Source organism: Triticum dicoccoides, chromosome 1B (genome assembly GCF_002162155.2).
Source record: "Triticum dicoccoides isolate Atlit2015 ecotype Zavitan chromosome 1B, WEW_v2.0, whole genome shotgun sequence".
NCBI lineage: Eukaryota > Viridiplantae > Streptophyta > Magnoliopsida > Poales > Poaceae > Triticum > Triticum dicoccoides.
In genome coordinates, this window is record NC_041381.1 from 45,767,897 (window position 1) to 45,776,329 (window position 8,433).

The following is an 8,433-nucleotide window of genomic DNA, read 5'->3' on the forward strand; positions in this document are numbered from 1 at the left end:
GACCAAGGAGATGATGCGCCGGGTTGTTCATCCGAGAACGGCGGCGGCGGCGATCCGGCCTTGGAAGACCCCCTTGCCTAAGGTACGTCTACCGAACTTAACTATTTTCGATCTTATTCGGCCGGAATCATGGACTACGGTGACAAGACGAAAAAATGCTCGCCGGGCAGGGCCTCGATCGGCGCCGAAGGTGACCGCGGCAGTGCCGCCGGCGGTCACGGCGATCCGGATCAGGGCGGCTCGCCAGGAGCGTTTGAATTCGCTCCTAGGCCGAGACGAGCTGCATTATGTTGTTGGGCCGGTGAGTATCAGTGGGCTGGAGTCCGTTAGGTATGAGGCCCAGCAGGAACCGGTACAACTCGATAACGAGGGAGTCGAGGCATGCAGTGTGTTCAAGTCGATGTTGCCGTCTCCCTCACCGCGCCCTAGGGTTCTTCTTCGTCGGACACCGCGACTTCGTTCCACGGGGATCGGGCGGGCTCGCCGCATCCTGCCTCTCGGTGCCATGGCCGGGCGTGGGGGTGCGCCGCTGCCCGGCAAGAAGCCGGCTGCGCCAGGCGGGGTGAGCCACGCCGGTGGCGCGCCGCCGCCGGGGGCTGGCAATGGCCGGGGCATTGCGCCCGTGCCGGCGATTGGCGCTGAGCGCGGTGGTGTGTTGCCCTTGAATTCTGCTGCGGGTCGTGGAACTGGCAACCCCGGTGGGGCGCCCAATGCGGCAGTGGGTCGTGGCGCTGGCGTGTTGCCCGGGGCTCGGCCGCCGACGCCTGGTCTGGCGGGCGTGCCTTCGGCTGGGCGAGGCGGGCCGGTCATCGGTTCTCGTCCGTCGGCACCCGGCATAGCTGGAGTGGCCGCTGCGGGCCGGGGTGCTGCGCCACCTAGGCCACCGGCGCCAGGGAGTCAGGGGGTGATGACGGGCTCGCAGCCTCGGCCGGCCCCGCCACCTCACTTTGTTGCCCGGCCGACTCAGAATCGGGTTGCGTCGGTGCTGTCGCAGGCACCACCGCCGCAAACCAACGCCGTTGGTGGTATTTCGGCTGCGCCCCGAGGTCAATGGGGCGATGATGGTTACAATGCCTATGGAGTTGGTCAGCACCGGCGCTCTTCGTCCACGGGTGGAGGTCGTGGTTATGTTTGGCAGAGCGAAGGCTCGGCAGAGAGGCCATTTATGGGTCCTACCGGTGGTTTTGTCAAGGGGGCATCTAGCCTGGGATATCGGCAGCGGGGTGGTTTCCGCGGTCATCGTGGTGGTCGAGGAGATCGAGGTGGCCGGCACCGTCCACGACAACCTCCTCCCACCGTTGTTGTCGAGCAGACGACCGCTGGCGGGGCTGCCGTGGAGCCGGTGTTGACCGGTCAGGCTATGGAGATAGTGTCGGCTCTTGATAATGTTCAGGTCCTGAGGATGAGACTTTGGGTGATGTGTCCGTGGAAGTGCCGGACCGGGCTGATTCAGATAGGGCATCCAAGTGGGCGCGCAAGAAGGAGAAAATGTTATGCTATCGCTATGGCGAGAAGGGTCATTTTATTGCTGAGTGTGTGGCTTTGTTATGTGATACTTGTGGGAAGCCGGCACATGATTTGGGGGGATGTCCACTTCTGCGAGATCAGGCACCGTCTCTTATAATGTATGGAGTGTATTGTGCTGAACTCACGTTTTTTGAGTCTCCTAATGAGAGGGAGGTTCCTGGCGAGGCCCTGAGCATGACCACTGGGATTGTCAAGGTGACCAGAGGAGAGGTCTCTGATACCCAGATTGTGTAGAGGCTCCAGGAGTTAGTCCCTGGGGACTTCCAGTGGGAGCTCGTCAGTCTCACGGATGAGATGTTCAGGGTTGAATTCCCTTCGGTGGAGTATTTGCAAAGGCCTATGAGTTGTTGGAGTAATGGGCCATGGGTAGCCTCACCCAGGTCCCAGGGCTTATAAAGACTTTGGACCAGCTCCGCCTAGCTGAGCCCCAAGCAGAAGATCCGCCCTCTGGGGGGCGGCTGGCCTTACGGCCGGCTACCAGAGGCCGGCCGACCCTAGCCAACAACGTTGCGGGTGGCCGGCTCCTGCCCGCCGACCTCTGGAGAGGGCGGCATCAAGCAGGCGGCCGCCTCGTGGCGTCGATACAACCGAACCCCCCTCGAGAGTACAAGCTAGGGCATGGCTGCAGTGAAGCACGTCGCCCCCGGCGCTCGGGGCAGGCATGGCTACAGTGCTCCGTACAGGCGAAGATCTCTGCACGACGGGGCACTGTGCCATGTCTCCCTTGACGTCGCTCCGAGCAGGCGGAGTCCTATTCCCAATGACGGCCTGTCGGTACGGCCTCCCGGTGGCGGGACCTATCGGGCAGAGACCCCATAGAAGACGGCGGAATCCCAACCAGTCGGACTCGGGCAAGGCCGGCCTCCAGCACGCGGGCGTCCCTCGCCCCGAGGCAAGCACGCCATTAAGTTGATGAGACCAGGTGTTGCTACAGTGACCTCCCACCAGGTGGCATGACTGTAGCCACACTGAAGATGACCAAGCCCTCGTCACCAATGGCACGACTACAGTGAGCAGCCACCAACCAGTCGGCGGGGCCCACCAGGTGGCGGGCCCCAACGGTCGGCGGAGAAGCCAGAGGCCGGAGAAGCTGACAGTCGGGCCCAGCACCCGGACAGATTACCATTTGTACCTCTGGGGGGTAGGCCTATATAAACCCCCTAGGGCACCCATGCAAAGGGTTCCAACTCTGATAGAACTAGCCAGTTACCTAGGGCAGGGAAGAGCTAGCCTTGCCTTCTCATACCTCTAGACACAACTCAAGGAGCGACTTGTAGCACTAGTACCTTAGTGATCATGTGGAGACCCCGCAGAGCAGGAGTAGGGGTATTATCTCCACGGAGAGCCCCCAACCTGGGTAAAGTTCGCCGGCGTACGTGTCTACGCCTTATCCCGCTTCCAGGCACCGGTGACGTCCTACTCGCCCCCACCATGATAAGCCATCCATTGCCATATGTCGCACCCAACCACCGACATTTGCCGCCCACCGCGGGGCGAGGTGCATCATCTCCCGGAGATCTGCTCTGGAACGGAACCCTGTTCCTTCCTGGCGCGCAAAGCCAGCCCAGCACGCCCGACGGTGTCAGCCCCGACGCGCTGCACGGCGGGGAGATCGCCTGCGCGGCGAGCTGCCTCGCCGACCTCGTCGGTGAGATCGACCTCTTCGACGAGCCAGCCTCCGACGCGGGCACCAGCTTCCCTGAGAGCCGCCTCGTCAGCCTCCTCGACCAGCTCCATGTCACCAGCGAGCCTGGTGTGGACCGGGAGTCCGTCGGCTCTACCGATCCGATGATCGTCGACTCCGACACGGCATCGCTTGACGCATTCCCCACCAACGTGGTGGTCTACGACGAGCCGCCTCCTCGCGAGCACAGCGGCGGAAGCACTGTCACGACGGTGCTCGTCATCAACAGCGGAGAGCACTCGGACGAGCATGCTCAAGACCCCCTCGACACGACTCTGCGCGACCTAACGGCGCCCATTCCAGAGGGCGCGGATGCTGAGGTGCTGGAGGCACGCCGCATCTAGCTTCTCGAGAGCGCTGGCCGCCTAGCCAGCATGCGCCGTCTCTCAGATGCCTACCGGCGCGAGATGGATCAGGCCGTTGGCGGCACGCCGGCTCCTGATGGGCTTAGCCGCCTCGGCACGGTTCGTCAGCGTGGCGCGACCATCGCCAGCATGTTCGGGGCGGAGCGCCCTGTCTACGCCACGCCTGCAGAGAACATCCGGGCCGCCCAGGCGGTGACGGATGAGCTGGACAAATATGACGGCGACGAGCGCCGCCACATGACGGAGCGAGTCCAGCAGCTCCTAGACGCGGCCGCCGTGCAGCACGAAGCCGCCTGCCGCGCTGAAGTTCCAGCCCGACGAAACAACGAGCCGCCCCCAAGGCAAGATCATGGGGCGACATCTCGGACGCCAACTAGTGGCGCCCGCGGAGGAAAGGGCAACGAGCCGGCTGCCAGCCGCAGCCGGACGCGCCTCTCCATCGAGCGAGACGAGGACGGCCGCCCTCATGCGGTTTAGCGGCGAGGCGACCAGCCGCCTCCTCTGCCTCGTGGAGCGAGGCACCCCACTCCGCCTCCTTTCACGCATCCGACACTCGGCGACCGTCTTGGCCGCCGAGAGGGAGTCGGAGAGAACGATGCCCGCCATCGGATCGATCGCCTCAACCGATCCCTGGCGCTAGAAGAAGAATACGCGCTGGGCCCGCCCTGTTTCGGCCCCCGAATCCGAGATACGCCCAAGTACACTGGCTCTATGAAGCCGGAGGACTAGCTGGTCGATTACTCCACAGCCGTCGGTATAGAGAACGGCAACAAGAGTGTTGCCGTGAAGTACGTCCCACTCATGCTTCAAGGTACTGCCCGGACGTGGTTCAACAGCCTGAAGCCCCGCAACATCAACAGCTGGGTGGATTTCACCGAGGCCTTCATCCGCAACTTCACCAACACGTACAAGCGGCCTCCCAAGCCCTGGCAGCTTTCCTTGTGCGTCCAAGGGCCCAGCGAATTGACTCGCGACTACCTCACGCGCTGGGCCGAGCTGCGCAACTCCTGCGAGGGCGTGCATGAGGTGCAGGCCATCGAGTACTTCACCGCTGGGTGCCGAGAGGGCACCCTCCTCAAGCACCGACTTTTCTGCGACGAGCCTGCAACTCTCGATGAACTGCTGATCATCGCCGACAAGCACGCCAGGCCGACTCCTCCATGAAGGCGGAGATCTTAGTCGATGCATCCGGCAAAGTAGCACCTCAAGCTCCTCGGCCTCCAGCTGGTGAGACCAGTCGGAGACAGCCCCCAAGCGACAACAAGCGAAAGGCCACCCAGCTGGCTTCCAACAGCCGGCAGGTGGCGACAGTCGAGGATCAGCAGCCGGACATGAGCTAGATGGATGTGACTGGCAATGATCATGTATATATGCATCATGTTGGAGACAAGTAAATCAACTCCTGCCTGCATCTAATATTATTACTCCACACATCGACCGCTATCCAGAATCCATCTAGTGTATTAAGTTAACAAGAACTGAGTAACGCCTTAAACAAGATGACATGATGTAGATGGATAGATCTAATCAATATGAATAAACCCTATCTTTTTATCCTTAATGGCAACAATACAAATATGTGTCATGTCCCTTTCTATCACTGGGATTGAGCACCGCAAGATTGAACCCATTACAAAGCACCTCCCCCATTGCAAGAAAAATCAATTTACTTGGCCAAACAAAATCAATAGATCAGAGAGAAATACAAAGCTATAACAATCATGCATAAAAGAGTTTAGAGAAGAATAAAATAATATTCATAGATGATATGATCATAAACCCATAATTCATCGGATGTCAATAAACACATCGCAAAACAAGATTACATCGACTAGATCTCCAAGAACATCAAGGAGAACATTATGTTGAATATCAAAGAGAGATAAGAAGCCATCTAGCTACTAGCTATGGACCCGTAGGTCTATGGTAAACTACTCACGCATCATTAGAAGGGCAGCAAGGTTGATCTAGATTCCCTCCGTGATCAAATCCCCCTCCGGCAGAGTACCAAAAAAGGACCCTAGACGGGATCTCACGAAGACAGAAACTTGCGACGGCGAAAAAGTATTTTTGGTGTGCCCTCTGGTCTTCGGGGAATATTTGGATATTTATAGAAGAAAAATTTTTGTTGGAGGACTCTTGTGAGGCCCACAGGCCTGGAGGGCGCGCCTCCCCCTGGAGGCGTGTCCTGTGAGCTTATGTCCACCTCATGGCCTCCAGGTCTCTTCCGCAAGCTTCCTGGGTGTCTTGTGGTCCAAGAAAAATCATCAAAAAAATTCATTCCATTTGGACTCTATTTGGTATTGATTTTCTATAATGGCAAAAAACATGGATAAAAATGACAACTGGCACTTGGGTTAATAGGTTAGTAACAAAAAATAATATAAAATGGCATAAGAATGCATATAAAACATTCAAGATTCATAATATAATAGCATGGAATGATAAAAAATTATAGATAGGTTGGAGATGTATCAAGTATCCCTGGGCTTAATTCCTGCTCGTCCTCGAGTAGGTAAATGATAAAATCAAAAAAATTAATGTGGAATGTTACCTAGCATGTTTATCATGTAATCATTCTTTTATGTGGCATGAATATTCAAAACATTAGTTTAGTATTAACATAGAAACAATAATACTTCAAGCGTACTGGAAAGTAATCATGTCTTTTCAAAATAACATGGCCCAAGAAAGTTATTACTGCAAAATCATATAGCTTTGCTATGATCCCTCTTCTCAACACAAAGTATAAATCATGTACTACCCTAATGTTAGCCAAGCAATTGGTTCGTGCTTTTTAATGTGCTTAAGCTTTTTCCACTCTTCACGTAATACATGACCGTGAGCCCTGAATATAGCACTATAAGTGGAATAAAAGGCGGTACTAGACAAAAGAAGGGAGAAAGTCTCACATCGACTAGGCAAATTTATCGATTATGGAGATGTCCATCATTTGATATCAATGTGAGTGAGTAGGGATTGCCATGTAAAGGATGCACTAGAGCAATAAGTGTACGAAAGCTAAAAAAACTACGTGGGTGTGCATTCAACTTGCTTGCTAATGAAGACCTCCGGCATTTGAGGAAGCCCATCATTGGAATATACAAGCCAAATTCTATAACGAAAAATGCCCACTAGTAATATATGAAATTGACAGCGTAGGAGACTCTCTATCATGAAGAACATGGTGCTACTTTGAAGCACAAGTGTGAAAAAACATAGTAACATTGTCACTTCTCTCTTTTTCTCTCATTTTTTTCTTTTTTTCTCTTTTTTTGGTGGGCTCTTTTGCCTTTTTTTCATGGGCTCATTTGGTCTTATTTTTATTTTATACCTCATATGAGACAGTGCTCTAATAATTACGATCATCACGCTTTAATTTACGTATAAGTCAAAAATTACAACTCATGGTGAAAACTCATAATAACAGAACGGTTTTACATATGGGGAGTGAGAGCACTCCACATTATCGAGTTTGTAGGTGTGAGTGGTGGCCTCGGGTGGATTGATGTATATTCTTGTCAGACCTTTGTGAAGTAATTGATAAAGATGTTTGCATGTATCAATTGATACAGAGGTCGGTGGTTTAACCTCCTTTAAAAAAAAGATGTATTAGCCGGCAATGGAATGACCGCTAGTGAAAATCCAGCATGACTTTCATTATCCAGTAGACTTGTACTCCCTCCGTAAACTTTTACAAGAAGTTTTTTATCACTAAAAAGGGAATATGCATTATAGTACCGCAAATAATTTGGGCAACGGTACAGACACATCATCAAAAAGGGCATATACCACTGCACAGTCACATCAACACCGGATGCGGGAAGCCAAATCCCATCGAATCTCTCTTCATCTATTTTTATTTTTGACAGTGTAATCCAAATGAATCTCGAATTATATCACATATATACGATAACATGCATTTACTCAATGATGATATATATTTTCCATCAAGGGTCACTAATCTAGTGAGGTTTACCAAAAAATGACTATGAGTTCGTTCTAGATGAATTGATTGAGAAATTAATTGATCTAGTACAGTAAAAATGCACGGTTGGAAGAACGTGTCTTATGACTAAAAAACAATCTCTACAATCTGTTTTAGCTTAAGTGCTGAGTTGTAACCGAAGTGGCCAAAGATCAGCAAAGCATATTCCGGAGGGTCTAATTGACACATGCCCCGTAAAAAAATGACATATAAGATTACCCTTCCCATGGAAACAGAGGCCCTGAAGAACAACATTTTTTTCTTGCACCATTAGAGATCTTCCGAAACCGCCCCCGAATTGTCCACATCGGCGATTCCTCATCCGCCACAACTTCAGGCCACTCCCCGCCCCCTCTCCTTCGCCTGGGAAAAGCCCTGTCTGGTGGACGTTTATGGCAGGACATCCCGTGTATTCTCGAGCTCCGGCTTGGTTTATTTCTCATGTCTAACTTCCCTTCCGAAGTAGGTGTGCCTCCTTCGATCTATGGGGCTTGGGTGGTATTCAACAGGGACGAGGCCTTTGTGATGCCGCCTACAAAACCTCTGGCAGCGGCACATGCCATACTGGCTCTTGGTAAGCGATGCAGGAGGCGGGCTCTCAAGCATGTAGCAGTGTTCTCCTAGAGGTGGTGCGACAACTACAACGACTTTGTTAGTTTGCTGTTGTGACGGCCAGTGCTAGTGGCGGCGGATCAAGGCCTTCCCAGACTTGGCTTGCCACTACTGGAATCAGGATCTTTGCTATCAGCCAGCTCTTTGCCGTCTGCTAGCTGACGGCAAAGAAGGTCTTTTCCATCAGCTTACAAAAAGTTAACGGCAAAAAAAAGCGGACGACAAAGGGAGTGTTTGCCATCAGCCTGCTCTTTTCC